Here is a 17,501-nt window from a genome sequence, read left to right on the forward strand (position 1 = left end):
TTCCTTTATAAATGAGCCCTAGCTATTGATAACTTCTAGCTGAAGTCTAACAGCTGGGCAGAATTGCTTAGTTCCATTTCCTGCCTATGCCAAATAACTCATCTGGAAGCAGTCACCAAGATTTAAGAGGTGATCGTGGCCCCTTTACCATTTAGTTCTTGGTCTCCCTGGAGCTTCCTGCCAGGTCAATGATGATTATAATTGCTTTTGGTTTTTTGTAGTATAGCTCATGGTATTTTAGATGTTTGTTTTGATCACTAACTGATTGCATCTAGAACATTATCCATGATGACAATTGGTTACTTTTAAGTGACTTTGAGTTGTCTGGTGACCTTAACAGAAAGTTCCTATTGCTTATGCCATGAAATATATGACTTCCTACCATCCACATAGACTCTTTCGTTTGCTGGCACCTTGGAGTATTTGTCTGTTGTTGCTTAGTTTAAGAAAAAAATTCAGGTTATGATTTCAAATGTTTTGACTGATCAAAAGCAACTAGTGTCCAGTCTCTTCTGTGAGTCTACTCTTACAGAATTGACCTAAGGAAAATATTAATCCCCCAGGAAGATGTTCATGTTTGCCTGACTTTGGAAACAAAGATAAAAATGTTGTAAACCCACATAACAAACAGATTGTGGAAGAGGATGTGCAGCATAGTGGATCAGAGCTCCATTCTGGAATCAGACAGACCAGCTAGCATCCTGGTCTGGCACGTGAGGCTCTGACACTGAGGATTCATTTTTTGACAGCCCTGAGCCTCTGTCAGGAGAACGAATACTCAGCATGGGGCTTTAGTTACATGGTAGTCTGTGGACATTTACCTTAAAAAAGGGATGAACTTTTATCACCAAACATGCTCGACATCAAAAAGGTTTTGAAAAAGAAATGGAAGAAATTGAGTATACTTTAAAAAATCAGATATGAGCAATGTAGAAGGAGTTGCATCTGAAATAAATAGTTTTTTTTCATTTAATGATGTTTAATGATCCCTTAACTTTTATTGACAGCTTAAGTCACTCACATGAGGCCTATCCACGTATTTTCCACAAAACAGTGAAAGAGTATATTATCTAATATTTTATTTAAAGTCTTTTTTTTTTTTTTTGGTATCAGCGATTGAACTCAGGGGCCCTCAACACTGAGCCACATCCCCAGCCCTTTTTTTTTTTGTATTTTTATTTAGAGACAGGGCCTCATCGAAGAAACTTGCCATAGCTGAGACTGACTTTGAACTCGAAATCTTCCTGCCTCAGCCTCCCAAGCCGCTGGGATTACAGGCATGCACCACCATGCCCAGTTAACACCTCTTAAAGAACAAGCCACAGAAGTACCTATTTTGATAATGAGAATTGTACATAACCTATCTTTCCTTTTCACCTTGTTTTTCAAAAAGTTGAACATTAGATTCCATGCTCAAATGCGAGTAGCCATATTGTCAAAAATATTTTTTATACTTCCCATGAATTTTGGACTTCCATTTTAACAGTGTGTGTGTGTGTGTGTGTGTGGTGGTGGTGGTGGTGGTGGTGGTGCTGGGATCAAACTCACATGCTAGGCAAGTGTTCTTCCAGTGAGCTGAGCTACCCTCCCAGTCCCTTGTTTATGTGTGTTTTATCTTGAGATGTCTAATTTTTTTCAGGAAGAAGGAAGTTAGATTATTTAAGAGATGCTTCCTAGAGTTTGTTCATAATATTTCAGCTTCTTTTCTTCTCAAGCAAATACCAAAATTGGTATTTGAAAAATGCTTTGAACTTTTTCAGTGGAAAAGTACTGTGTAATGTTAATATATTTATTTTTATAAGCACAAGTGAATCTCACAAGATATTCTTACAAAGAGGCCTCCCTGTGTAGTACATGGGGGAATGAGAGACTTCTAAAATATTTGTTACTTTGTGATGTTTGACTTTTTTTTTCTTTTTTCAAATTTTAAGCTACCGAGCTTAAATTTTAGGCCCACGTATAAAAAGATTTCATCTAAAAATGATGCCTAGTTTGAATATGAATGAGATTGCCTCTTACCTAGGACCCAGGAGGGAGAGTGGGGGAAAAAAAAATCTCATGCTTTAGAGTCAGATGAACTGAGAACTAAGGTTCAAATCCCAACTCCATCACCTGCTAAATAGATTAGCCTTAATTTTCTCCTCTGTAAAATGGTGATAATAATATTTACTTTATATGACTGTACTGAATATTTACTTTGTATCAATAAATGATGACTGCTATTTGTCTAGGCTGACAGCCCTACTGGAGTTGGCCAGCTCCCAGCTGCTCGGGAACTTGGGCAGACACAATGGAGTGAGTGAGTTGGGATTTGTCATAGGAGTATAAAATAATATTGTTCCTTAGGGTCTGGCCTGTGGCAAAATCCCCTATCAGATCTCTCTTTCTTTTCCTTCTATATTCTCTACCTTCAAGGAGACTGGAAGGACCCCAGGAGAGATGGCACCATGGTGGAACAAAGGTGGGGTTGGATCTTTGGGGATGAGGCTTTGCTTGGCACTCCCTCTTGTCTGTCTCAAAAGGAAGTTGCTCTCTGTGTGGGATGTGGGAGGCTGCTGTGGGCATCACTGATCTCCTCCCCTTGTCCCTCCACCTTTAAAAAATAAATGCTGAATTATGCATCACTGTGTCTACTGGGATTTTAAAAAATAATTGTTGTTGTTTTCTGGTTAGTGAGGCCAAAATATATTTTATTACTTATTTTTATTTATTTCCTAAGTCAAATTGGGCATTATGGAAAAAGTTGATTCAAAAATATAATAGCTCTCAAATATTTTAAAGGGATTGCTTTAAAGTGTGACATGTGGGAAGGCCTGAGGTGTTGTCCTACCCCCTACTACATTTACTCTATTTACCCATGCTAGGCACACTCATTAGACACCTGTTGTGTGTTCCCCATCCAAGGTGAGGAGGAAAGGAGGAGGACAGCCCTTGTACCTATCCCACGCACAATGCCTTTCTACAATCAAATCTAGCATTGTTTTAAGTGACAGATTATTTTGTTATGGATCTAGATATCTGAATGAAAGGAAAGATTTTGGCATCCAGTCTTCAGTGGTCAGAGTGAGCAAAAATTGCTTTTCCATCCACCCTGATTCCTTTTTACTGAGGCCTCAGGATTTCTGTTTAATTATGTATCCTCAAAGCCCATTTCACATCCTCCCTGTTCCTCACAGGCCAAATCTGGTCATTGTCCCACTCCCTTCCCCTAACAATCCACCCCTGAATAAGGCAGCATGAGCTTGGCAAAGTAAATTATTTTGTAAAATGATCTCTCTTTTTTGGCTCTGGGTTTAGAGCTGTAGAATTTTTGGTTATGCTAGTGTCTGTTTTCCTGTTTGGATAAGATCCCCGACGCTTGCATTACAGTTTATTGGAAGAGTACTAGGAATTCTGGAGTTCACTTGAGTGCTGGACTTTTGCGTGCCCCCAAATGTAAAAGTGTGTGCTAGATTACCGACATGGTTTCTTTATGACCCTCTCAACTCCTTTCCTCCTAAAATTAGATTTTTTTGTTTGGGTTAGTAAAGCATGTGGTTGCAGGGCTATTGTGAAATATTAGGTCTATATTTCCGGAGGCGTTAGCCATGGGCTGTAACCCAATTCTGATGGGAGAATAAGTTGTGCATATGACTGACGTTACAAATGCAGAGAAAGTAAAACAACCCCCTGAAAAAGGGCAGGCAGTTATTTTTCAGGGGTGGAAAGGGGTTGCAGGTGTGCTTTATGTTTTTAAAGCTCTAGATTATTGATCTTGTCCTAAGATTTACTAATAGAACCATTAATGTGTCAGTGTGACCTGGATAACAGATGATTATTGTCCATCTTTAAACTGTACTTAGCACTGAAATGTATATGTAATGCATGCAAAAAAGGCCAGCTGTATCACACTTCCTCAAGGTTTTATAGGAAAGAATTCATTTTTCATTCATTTTTCCCTCTGCTGTCCTCCATCCCCCTCTGTCTCCACCCCCTGCATTTATTCCTTCTGCTAATTGATAGGAGTTCCCACTGGACATTCCAGCCACTAGCTGGCAGACACAAAACAGATACGTGTACATTTGTACAATGACAGTATCTTAAAGTGCGAAGTATCTAAAAGTGCGACTTTTATAAAGCTTCAGTAACTATCGCCTTCTGAACTATGTAGCTCATCATAGTGAGTGAAGCAAGTTTAAGTACTATAACACCTAGGGATTTTAGTTCAATTTCACTCTAACCTCAATTTTACTACCATAAGTCAAGTTTGTCGTCAGAGCGCTCCATATTACACTTGATGGGCAGATTCATCTGCCTTCACCCTGTGTATGCGGTTGATGCATAAGCAGCAAGGCTGTAATATGTCTTTATTTAAGCCAAACCTTGGATTCAGTCCCAAATGACATAATCTCCCATAAGCTGAGAAATCTGGTCTAGACCACAGAATGTTATGGGGTGCACACCTGTTCAGAGGATTGTAGTCAAAGGGTAGTTAACAGCATTTCATTGTCATCTTGGGGGAACAAAATAAGTCACACTTGGCAGGAGTTGGACCTGGGCCTAGAGCTACTTGACATTTTTATGTAACAAACTAGAATATTCCGTAAGATAGTTGTACAGGCTCTCTTTTTTAGGGGATATTGAAGCACCATTTTTTTATATAGTATTTCTGCCTATCCCTGGTCATGGTTTGGAGGGATTAGATGAAGAAACTAAGGCACATAAAACAACCATGGTTTACTCAAACTCCTGGTGATGGAAGCCTTAAAGTGGAGTTGGTCATGAAGGAGGAATGGAAAGGAGGAACTGGGATGCTGTGGAGAAAGAAGGAATAAGACCCACTGATTTTTCCCAAGTTGATCTATTCATTCACTGATTCATTGATTTTTCATCCATTTATTAATACAGCCGATACTCTATGTGCTTGACTATGTTCCACTACAGTTCCTCATGATGGTGAAGTAGCAAGGCTGTGAAGGAACTTTCTAAAGCGAAGATTCAGGATCAGGAGAGCAGTGTTCCTTCTGTCTATGATGGGAGGGTTGGGAGGAAGACCCCGCCAGTGATTGTTCTAACCCTGACTGTGTTGGAACTGACAGGTTGCTATAGATGCATCTCACAGAGTTGAGGAAGAAAGAGAAACAGAGTTAGCCCTGAGCTTGAAAAATTCAGAGCTGCCCACTGGTGGCAATCAATCAATACTCTAGGTGTAGATGAGCTCCTTGGGAGGATAACTAGGCAGAGGGTCTTGGGTCTTGGTGGCACAGGGCATGGGGCATGGCAGGCTGGTAGGGCATGAGGGAAGAGCTAGAGACCAATTCGAAAAATAGCAATAACTTAGGAATCTGCTTAGAACAAAGTTGTTTGACTTATACTGCGACTTGCTGGGAGTAGTCGTCTACTCCTATAATCCCAGCTTCTGGAGGCAGAGGCAGGAAGGTTGCAAGTTCGAGGCCAACCTGGGCAACTGAGCTAGATCCTGTCTCAAAATAAAAATTAAAAAGGTTTGGGGATGTAGTTAAGTGGTAGAGCACCCCTGGGTTCAATCCCTAGTCCTGGGGTTGGTGTGGTAGAGAAACATACCTATAACTTACTTGCTCAAGGTGTGCACTTAGGGAGCCAGCCTGTCAAACTGATGGCAACTCACTGGACCCAGACAGAAAAGACCTGAACTTGGCACAGGGAAAGTCTTGAACTTTTGGGAGAATCAAATGAGGCCCAAGCAGTTAAATAAATTATCTGCTGAGTGCTTTTGGGTACACAAGTGCTTTTTGGGTGCACAAGAGACTTAGAAGACCGTGTCTAGACTTAGAGGAGTACTTCCAGAGAAGAAAATGTAAAGAATTTTACGTGTTGTAGGATAGGAATCAATAAGCTAAAAAGAATGTAAGTGATTTAGTTGGAAAGAAGGCTGAAGGGGCAAGTCCTATAAACTGTCAAACAGATGCCTCGCAACTGGATGTCAGCCTTCATGGAATATTAAAAAGGTAAAGAGAAAATTCAAAAAGGTTCAGTTTCTCTAACTATGGGGAATAATCCCAGACTGGGAGGAGAGATTTTGGTTTTAACCTGACCTTGCCCCCGGGGTGCTGTAAGATCCATTTATGTTAAATCCTCCAAACTTCTATTGTCTTCCCATTTATAAAATATAGAGATTTGGAGGTGAGTAATCACTAAGGCCTTAATCTAGAAAAATTGATGGGTTATGATATTATTGTTTTAATCTATTGAAATGCAAGGAAACCCAAGTCTGATGACTTTGAACTCAAATCTAATCTGCTACTACAAATTTAGCATATAAAAAGACTCTAAAGAGTACTTTGCTTAAGAAAAATGGGCTCATGGACACTAACATAAAAACATTTCTAAAATAATAAAGGTTTAAAAGTCAGGTTCAACACACTGGTTAAAATTTGCTTATCATCTTTGAAACCAGGCCTGTTCATTTTTTATGTTTTGAATTTGTTTTTCTTGATTCGGTGGCAAAGGCCTTCCTGCTACAGGGTTTTTCCCAACACCTTTGCCCACATCTGCCCTCAGGGGATTCCAGATAACACACTGCACCAAGTTGGCCCTCTAAATTTGGCCCCCTCTCCCTGTCGCAGGGTTTAGCAGATTGGATGAAAATGTGTCCGCAGAGATTAGATATTCCAGGCACCCCAGTGCATTTTTGTGCTCTGAAAGCTATCTCTGGAATCAGACCTCTACCTCTGGTTTATCGAGAGCAGAGTACAGACAGATAACATCCTTGCGATGTGACCCTGACCTTTGTCAACCTTTGTTAAGGCTTCATCTGAAGTCAGGCCTAATGTTTGTAAACAGGATGTAATTAAGGCTGGGAACTGACAGGGTCTGACATTAAGACAATGCAGAGTTGGCAGGGAATGGTCTGTGAGATGTCAGCTCGCATTGTGTTCTAAGTGCCTTCGTAATAATTAGTGTCCTCTGTCTGAAGGAAGTCCACTCAACTTGGATTAATCTGTCACAGCATGGAGGCCATCCTTGGGAGGGCAAGTGTTTCCTCTGATAAACCTTAGAACAAGTCTGAGAAAAAAAGCAAAGAGGCTCAAAAGAAAACTGTGAAAGTCAAGACTGCTGGTGACAGGTGCTGCCTGAAAATCAGAAACAGGAAATAAGAAAAAAATTTAAAAAGTGCCCCCACCTCCCTGCCCGCCTGCCTCAACAAAGAGAATGCAGGAGTTTGCAGTGATCAGAATTGGTTACAATCATCCCAGCCCTGCTGGTCTGGATGCCATGAGTAGATACAGGAAGAAAAGTGTTCAGAAAAGCCTGTGTGTGAACACATGATTTGATTTTGGCCTTCACTAGCACCGGCAGCATGTCAGACACTGCACACCCTACAGGAGGATTTTGGTTTAACGTGTGGTTGATTTACAGAATCCGAACCCCCTTCTCCATTATCAGAAGATATTTGTTGAGCATGTTCTGGTATTTGGGGTGCTGTAAAGTGACTGAAGAGATGACTAATCTGTTTTCTTGGCTTTTTCCCTGAAGGCTTTTTCACTGAGCTGGAGGCCCACAAGCTGCTGTCAATAGCCTTTTGGGTCTGCTGGTGCTCGTCCTGAATCTCAAAAGCAGTTACACAATGTAGGCACTCAAAAAGATACTGTACACCAGTGTTCATAGCAGCATTATTCACAATAGCCAAATGGTGGAAACAACCTAAATGTCCTAATGAGCAGATACATGAAATGTGGTATAAACACACATGGACTATTACACAGTCTTAAAAATGGAGGAAATTCTGATATACTATAACATGGATGAATCTCAAAAACAATATGGGAAGCGAAATGAGCCAGACACACAGGATGGATGATGTCTGATTAACTTACACGAGCTACCTAGAGTAGGCAAATGCACAGAGACAGAAAGTAGAATAGAGGTTACCAGGGGTTGGCAGAAGGAGAGAATGGGGAGTTAGTATTTAATGCATACAGAGGTTTAGTTTAGAATGTTTAAAACATTCTGGAGAAGGATAGTGGTGATGTTTGTGCAACTATGAATGCCCTTAACCATCTGGATTGTATACTTAGAAATGGTTTAATAAGGTGCCCAGCACAGTGCTGAATGCCTGTAATCCCAGTGGCTCAGGGGACTGAGGTAGGAGGATTACAAGTTCAAAGTCAGTCTCAGCAACTTTGTGAGGTCCTAAGTAACTTAGTGAGACCCTGTCTCTAAATAAAAATGTAAAAAAAGGGCTGGGGATGTGGCTCAGTGGTTAAGTACTCCTGGGTTCAATCCCTGGTACCAAAAAAAGAAAAAAAAAATTCATAGAGGTATTTTCTTCAGGGCATGGCGATGCATGCCTATAATTCCAGACTTGGGAAGTTGAGGCAGAAGAATCATGAGTTCCAGACCAGCCTCAGCAACTTAGTGAGACACTGTCTCAAAATAAAAATAAAAAGAACCAGGGATGTGGCTCAGTGGTAAAGCGCCCCTGGGTTCAATCCCCAGTACCACCTCCCCAACCAAAAAGGTAGATTTTATTTTATGTATATTTAACCACAATTAAGATTTTCAAAAAAACTAGTCATAGAAAAACAGGCTTCTTAAGCTGGATTGGCCTTCAGAGCTTCTCTACTTCAATCATGGCATCTAGGAAGTGACAGGCTTCACCAGGGTCATGCCAGGAGGGGTGGTGGAGCCTGCTCCTGACAAACGGGCCATTCACTTTCTAACAAGTTCTAGTGTTACATGGGGACCCTTGCTAATTGGCCTTTGGGGAAGAAGAAGCCCTGAGGCATATTAATAGCAGTTCTTTTTGGCATTTATCTGAAGATAGAATTTACTATTTCTTCAATATGTTTGGACTCATTTCTAGCTTTTATATTTGCCTAAGACTCTTATAGGTCTCTTTCGACCTTAGAACTTGATATTTTCATGATTGTATACAGGATGACTGTAGCTTTATGTTTATTTTGCAACTAAAAATAAGACTAATATTTTTCACCTAGGCATTGAATTTTCCATTGAATGCAGTAATTGTTTTAAAAGCTTCCTGATTGTCAGTGAGAAAAAAAAAGAAGCCATGTAATAGTTCCCAGGAGAAGCAAAGCTAGGAAGGTATATTACATCAAAGCGACAACAACTTGGAAATGTACTTGAGGAAAATACTTATTTTAGGAAAAATTAACTTAATTTCATTATTTTCCTAGTTGCACGGTCTTCTCAAATCAAAAAATGCTGCTGCATCTGAATAATTTCTTACCTTCACCAAACTAATCTCACTGTTGCTAAACTTATTTACAGGATTGACAGGCTAGGTAGAGAAATCTGGCAAAAATGTGTATGTGGTGAGCAAATTTTCTTTTAATGAGGGAAGTTTTCAGGAGCTTAAACTTTAGAAAATCTCTTTTTTCTTTTCACCTTTATATTAAAACAAACCCACTATCAAATTCCTCTTTATGCCATTTGCCAATTCATTGTGCCCCACTCTACCCCCAAGACAGATTTCACAGTAAAGTAATTAATGGCATGCTGAGTAATGAATTATAGGACTGGGAGAAAATGGGGACACAATAATTCCGAGATTGTCTTCTTCAGGTCCTCCTGCCATATTTGAAAGCATGCGGGGGAGGGAGTCTTCTTCAATTAGGATTCATATATCACCAGCATTCATGATTTCATAGGAACAACTATCATTTATTGAACACCTACTATATTCAAAATAATATTTTATTTAGTTTTTGCAATATCCCTGAAAAGAGTTGTTTTCTCAATAGATTGAACTAAGATTCTTCTTAAGAGACTAAATAATTTCCCCATGGTTATTCATTAAGAAATGGCAAAGGTGAGATTTAAACCTAAATCGATCTCTACTCTTTCCACAATGGTAGGCCATTGAGTCTTGGATATAAATGAAGAGAGTGGAAATAGAAAGCCCTATAGAACTTTTATTTTCTTGTCTTGCCCCTTCTTACTGAAAGCAGACACCTTAATATAGGGAAGTTAATTTAAGACTCTCCTGATAAGTTTCCTAGTAGGAGGGAGAGCTATATGCTTTTAGGTAGATAGTCCCAGAGGCACGTAGTGGTACTAGTCTCCATCAGCCTGACGTCAGCAGTATTTCCAAAAAAAGATAAGGACTAGCAAATTAAGCTAACAATACAGTAATTTTTCTTTACTCAAATTAAAGCACCCATTTACCTACCTGTGTTTGAAGGCTGTATCTTGATGACTGTCGATAGTCTGAGGGGAAAGTGAAGTTTGCGTTGTGTCCAGCCAGGGGACAGATCTTTTCAGAGGCACCATTTGAGCAGAAGTGATAAGCCATTTTGTACAGAAAGACTAGCACTATCACTTAGCCAGTGAGACAGGTAGATATTTGACTAACGGTTTCTATTGCAGGCATTCTGATGAAGACTCATTTTTAGTATTAACCAGACAACTCGGGGATACGTGTCCTCCTGATTCGTGAAGAGAGAAGATGTTTCCTTCTTGATGAAGGACTAGATTAAAATCAAGCCAAGTCTCATAAGTGACAGTAAATTAGAAGCACATGCAATTTTAAAAATAAATGGCTTTCCAACAACTATGAATTATAAGAAGAGAGAGCAGAGGCCTGGGGCCAGGTGCACACACTGTCCACACTTGGAGCTATGAGCCCTACTGTGACCATGTAACCCACTTCACCTGGGGAACCTTCCTAACTAAACATAGCATCATCCTTTCAGAAGGTATCCCCCATAAGGATGGTTGGCATTTGTCTGTTAGATGAAAGAGGAAAAGTCAGAGAAGCATCTTATAGAATTAACTTTGATGCCCTAAATATATTTTTATGGCATGTAAATATATAACCCCTGGGGGGGGAAAAAAAAAAAAAACCACAAAGGAGTGCATATAAGGCTCTTTTTAAGATAGGTAAAACATTTTCTTTTTAAATGAAATTCAGTTTGCATGAAATATGAACAGTAATTAAATGCACAGTCTGTGGGCCTTCCATACTTTAAAGCACTTAAAAAGAGAGAGAGAGAGAGAGAGAGAAAGAAAGGAAAAAAATAAGGAAAGAAGAAAAAAAAAAAAAAAGGAGTACTCACCTCAGACAGGCCAATTACCCAAGAATGATGAAGTCAAGAGGAAAGTCGCTAAATTTCTTTACTTGAGTGATCACAACCCCAGTCCGTGATTAGTCCCCACGGCACCAGCGGGGATGTGGTGGGACACTTGCATTGGAAGACTTCAAATAGTCATTTCCTTGGTTAAAATAAAATCTGACTGCACTAAATAGACAGTTTTTAATCTCAATTGGACATCTGAAGATTTCTCCAGCTGTTGTTGGCTGCGGCAGAAACAAATTTTTCTGCTTTGTTGATTAAACCAGTGGTCTCCACCATTGCTTATCGGCCTGCAACGAGCTGTTCTTTTTAATTAAAAGTGAGCCACCACGAGAGAGCAATTAACAGCTAGTAATTACTGTGCTCTTCAGAACGGCAACATTTTGCCTTTCATTCCAATTATATAATGGACAAGTGGCTTTTTGATCTTCAAATTAGTGAGCTCTTGTCCTCCTTGTTTGGAGGCAGAATTGGCAGGTTAATGATGGCCTGTGGGGGCACTCTTTCCTCTGACTGATGTGAGACAAGAAAGGCCTGGAATGGAGGCAGTAAGAAGCTTTCAAGAACCACAGTTCCACACTCACGATAAAGAGAAAGAGACCTTATTTTCAGAGGGTTTTGATGAAGAGGAAAATCAGGTTTATGTGTAGCAAAGAACACCATATGCTCCATGTCCTCCAGCAAAAGGTGACCACATTTTAAAACATGGCAAGCTGAAAGTTTCAGTTATGTAGGATGGCTAAATTATAGTCATCTGAAATATAGCATGGCAAGACCATAGTTGGCAGGACTGTCTTGTATAATTGAGATTGGCTGAGAAGCTGCCTCCTGAGTGTTCTCACTACCCCCACCCCTGGAGGAACACACACACACACACACACACACACACACACAACTTAGGACTATTACATGAGGTGACTGGATATGTTAACAAACTTAATTGCAACAATCACTTCACAGTTTGATGCATGTATCAAAACATCAAGTTGTTCTTATGAACATATGAATATACCACAGTGAACCCCACCTTCATGTATATCCATAAGGCACTAATTAAATAAAGAACTATAAATAAAGTTCAGTAGACCTAAGGGAACAGGAGGAGGGAAGAGGGAAGGAAAATGGGAAGTACTGAGGACTGAATTAGAGCAAATTCCTTTCCATTCATATGTAATTATGTCAAAATGAACCCTAGTATTATGTATAGCTAAAATAAACTAATAAAAAAATCAAGTTGTTTACCTAAGTATATACATTTTCTAGTTGTCAATTATACCCCAATAAAGCTAAGAAAAACATGGAAAACTGGAATTATACTATGTGCTGCTTTGGTATGCCTTTGATAAAGGCACAAAATATCGCATATTGGCAAAAATTTCCCTCTAAGATTAGGCAAAGATTTTGACTTTGAGTTGGTTTTTAGTTTTTACTAAATTTCAGAGTAATTTCAGTAAATTTCAGAGAATTTCAGAGTATCATATAATCATTTTATATTATCATTCTATACTTTGGATAAAATGGATTCTCACCTTGTTTGTTTTATTTGTTTGTTTTTTCAGTACTGGGGATTGAACCCAGTACCTTGTGCATACTGGGCAAATCAAATGCTCTACCACTGAGCTACATTCCCAGTCCTGGAATCTTATCTTACTTGTTAATAGCATATGAGGGGAGAATTTTGCATTTATTACCAGATCTGGTATAAACAATGAGACCATAAATAGAGGAAGTTGGAAGGTTTGTTTTTCTGTATTTGATCTCTGCTTTTCAAGCAGCAACACTGAGGGAGTTCTACATTACAGAACTCTCATAGGCGAATTGTGTTCCAAATCCCTTCCTTTTGGGGGAATCTACCTTTTGGACCAATAATCCGTTGCAGATGCAATTACTCACCTGTTGCTCCTATGTCTGACTTATGTGCTAATGCTAAGAGTGTGTTAGTTATGGCAACTTTATAGAGCATGTTGGTGGTGGTGGGGTTTCCTTTAAACAATATACATTTGCAATGTGAAATTTCTGATTTCTGAATACACAAAAATCATATCTTCCATGAGGCAGAATTGACAAACTTCTGCTCTGTCTTTCACTTACTGTTGCCCTCTTTTGATAGGATCCCACAAGTCTTATTTGGGCAGCCAGGCTGGTTGGCGATAGGGGCAATTTTGTTGGTATGGACTGAAAACAAATCATGCAATATGAAAAGAACTTGAGGTTATGAATGTGGAATCTGGCTTATGAACTCTTTAAATGATGTTGCATAAAAATAAAGTGCAATAGTATTATAATTAGGCTAAACTCTGCCCCCCTACCCCAGTTGGGGATTGAACCCCAGGAGCCTTGCACATGCCAGGCAAGCATGGAACCACTGAGCTATAACCCCTGCCCTACCTAAACTTTTAAGATACACACAAAAATCTTTTCTTTATGAGAAACATAACAATTAATCAAAAAGGAAAAATAAATACAGCCACACATGTGGGAATGTCATGAGAATTCATTAAGCACTTCACTGATTCAAGTCTTGGTCGCTTGACTTTAGCATACTCATGGAGAAAGAACCCCAGCAAAATTGAACCACCTCCTCAACGCCCACTACTATCAAATGGCAAGTCTGGACAACCACATCAGATTATGCAGTCATTCAACTTTAAAAAAGTTTTTTTTTTTTTTTGAAAGGTGCTGCCACCATTTCCTTGAGACATCTTGGGCAGGGTATATCTTTTGATCTGTTCTTAGAGATGGTTGTAAGCTTAAGTCTATTAGTAACTCGTAGGATTCATTTTTGGGATGGCCAGACGTGAATAAAGACTCAACATCTAGTTTTAAGTAGACTTTTACATATTGAAACAATTGATATTTTTATAAGAATGATATTCACCACCATGCCTCATTAGCACTATGGTCTATATTACAGTGCTACTAGATGATGTTTTGAAATCACACACTTCTTCCTGCCAATACAAATACCATATACTTTGCCCATGAACTAAAGTTTGGGGACCAGATGGAAAAAATGGGCTTAGGTGTGTCTTTTTTCTTAACTGCTAAAGATTTTAAAGAAATATTCCACATAATTGTTTTTGCATTCGCTATTGGGTTAGGCAGTTTTTGCAAAGGGTGGCATATTGAGTGTGAGATGTACATCTGTTAAAATGGAAATTTTGATTGATATAAGTTAAATTTCTTATAGAGAAATGTAGCAGGGGGAGGGCAAAGAACTCCAGGGGAGAAAACGAAGGCCCCTTTCTCCTTGTAAACCAGAAAGAAAGATTTCTGGACTTTGTTGAAATGTAAGGTTTTTCTGGCTCACATTATTGCATTACAGGGAAAACCATAATGTTGTCATTTCAATCACTGCAGTATTCAGAATCTGTTTAACATATATATATCTTGTGTGTTTCCAAATTCTGAAGACAGATGTAGTTTTCTGCTGATTCTGATTTGTACAGTGCTAGTTGTCACAGAGTCTAATGACACCACCCATGTTTTCTTGATCTGAACCTTTGGGGATTGAAGTGAGAAGGCTGGATCCTGACATTCTCAGCAGTGTTTCTGAGACAGCATGTGGAATTCATGGAAAGAATGAAGATTTCAGATTGCAGTTTTATCATTTTTCAAGTATGTAAACTTGGTCAGGTTTCTTAACATCTGTAAGTCCTAGTTGTTTTACTTTAAAGTGGGACATCGACACTGATTCTGTAAAGCTGTTGTGAGGATTTAATAACATCATGTAAATATAGGCTAATGACTTACTTAGCATGTAGCAAATTCTCAAAGAATGGCAGCTTTTGTTGTCAGCATTCTCAATTCACTTAATTTACAGTGTCCTTTTCCCTTTCTTTTATATGACATTTAAACTCAAGACAGAAATATTTGGGAAAGTCAACCAATAGTAGGTACTGATAACCCAGTAGTTGAAGGACATGGTACAATATGTTTGTCCTTACACAAATTGGAAAATATTGCTGAGGGAATTAGATAATGCATCTTAAATAGTTCTATGAACATACCTATGGCTACCCAAAATTAGATTATTTTTCATTTTTTTTTTTTCTGAAGAGAATTACCTCTAGCTGGGTACAGTGGTGCACAGCTGTTAACACCAGCTGCTTGGGAGGCTGAAGCAGGAGGATCTTAAGTTCAAAGTTCAGTCTCAGCAACTGAACAAGGCCCTAAGCAACTTAGCAAGACCCTGTCTCGGAATAAGAAATAAAAAGAACTGGGGATGTGGCTCAGTGGTTAAGCATACCTGCATTCAATCCCCAGTACCAAAAAAAAAAAAAAAAAAAAAAAAATAGAAAAAGAAAAAGAAAAGAACTACTACTATAATATTAAACTCTAAAGCCATTTTCACCATTGGAAAAAATCAAGTTCCACATTTAAAAAACACTGCATGATCATCCTTATCTGTGTGGCAGAGTGGAAAGAACATTGGATAAGGAGTCATGATATCAACATTCTTGCTTGTTGAGCAACCCTGGAAAATTACTTAACATTTCTGCATTATATGTAAAAAAGGGTGTTTCAGGATTCTTTGGTTGCAAACAACAGAAACATTCTGGTTAGCTCAGGCAAAATTTTCTTTTTCTTCTTTTTCTTTTTTCTTTTGAACTTAAATAGCATGGGGAGAACACAGAAGTGAAGAGGGCTAGAAAATCACACTTGGAAGTAGGGAAGAAGTCAAGGCATCTTTAAGGGGTTGGAGACATCAGACATGTGACAGGAAGAACCTGTTTTGGATTCCACCACCAAAATGAAAACCTCTGAGTAGTTTTAATGTCTTTATTCCTCTGCACAAGCATCGAATTCACAATGATTGTCCTAACTTGGCTAACATAGCAATGTCTTAAGAAAGGGATGGACTTCTGATTCCCGGTCCTTGTGCATGTCCTGTGAATAAGAGGTAAATCCTCAAAAGGAAATCAGAACACTGTAGGAAAAGGAAATGGACCCTGGGCGGCAAGGAAACAATGGCTGTTAACTACAATGAAGATCATAAATAATGCTGCTTTTCCCACAATTTGTGCATATTACATTATGTGACATGTGGTAATGCTAAATAAAGTCTAATGCACTGGGTAGCATTATTGTTATTAGTTATTCCTTGTGGATCTTGGCTAGTATAATCAGATACACAACTTGAATTTGTAAGTGGCTGGCCCAGTAATCACATTATGTAGTGACTTCTGGACAGCATTTTATCCTTAAACATAATCATAAATATAAAAAAGTGAAATCAATTATGGGTTTCTAGTTAAAATTTTGAATTCATTCTCTACTTGAGAATCTGCAAAACTCTAACTAATTTAAGTGAGAAACAGAATATCTGTCAAAAATGAACAAATAACTTTGCTCAGTTTTAAGCAGTGAGAATTGATAAGGCCAGCCTGGCCACTAAAATCTTGTCAATGGCCTAAGTGGAAATACTTCATGTTATTAATAATAGATTTGCTTGTTGAACTAGATATAATAAGAGGAATTTGTATAGATGGCACTTCAACTTTTTTGTTCACAATATTCAAATGAATATTCCAGAACTCGGTAAAAACATGGCCTTTCATAAGACACTTTCCTGTTTTTGTTTCTATTCCTGCTTTTATTCTCCCTGCTTGATTTGTGTTCTAATAAGTAGAACACCACTGTATCTTGAATATAAAATGGTTTCAGGAATTTTATGGTGAAATTCAGTAGCCATGTTTTTCACTTTTTTTTTTTTCTTTTTAATTCAGATGTCTGTTTTCTGGTCTTTAGCTCCTGAGATACAGGAAATGGGAAGTTCCTTACATGATACAGAGTCATGCATAAAGGAATGATCTATACATTAATGTGCCTGACTCAACCCAGGAATGTATACTCGGATTCTAAGTAAACCTCAGGATTACTCAATTATAGTTGGAAATATGAGAATAAGCCTTCTCCGTGTTTTTACTGACTTGGAAGCAGCCGGATAGTGGAGATACGTTAGGACTTAGAGAAGTAAGTTACATTCCTGAAGGTTCCATCTACATAAATGCATTGGGTTTATGAGAATCTGGAAAATAATCAAATTTTACTTGATTTCTATTTCAATTAAGAACAAATTTATTTTTTCTTTGAGTTACTAGAACACTTCATCAGTATTCTTGGAACTTTATTATTTTAACAACAATTTTAATGTATGGGTGGAAGAGATTAGTTTATGTAACCAGATTTAGCCCTGTTTTTTGTAAGCAGCATTCTGTATGACCTCATATTATACATTCAGGTGGGTAATTAAATCTAAAATATTCCAACACTTAAAACTTCTTTTTAATTGGAAGAATTCCACTAGATATGGAAAGCCCTCTTTGAAATTATATAATTGCATAGTATTGAATCCTTTTAAGATGGGTTAATGTGGGAAATGTTAAAATTTTAAAACATTAGCTTTTGCCTGCTGATAAATAGTACAAAATGATACATATT

The 17,501-nt window shown here is 38.5% G+C and overlaps 1 protein-coding gene across 10 annotated transcripts in view; it reads left to right on the forward strand.

The window, feature by feature from the left end:
* Positions 1-17,501, forward strand: part of MECOM (MDS1 and EVI1 complex locus) — a 532,746-nt gene that overhangs the window by 136,507 nt on the left and 378,738 nt on the right. The window lies entirely within an intron of this gene.

This window comes from Sciurus vulgaris (assembly GCF_902686455.1).
Source record: "Sciurus vulgaris genome assembly, chromosome: 10".
NCBI classification, from domain to species: domain Eukaryota; kingdom Metazoa; phylum Chordata; class Mammalia; order Rodentia; family Sciuridae; genus Sciurus; species Sciurus vulgaris.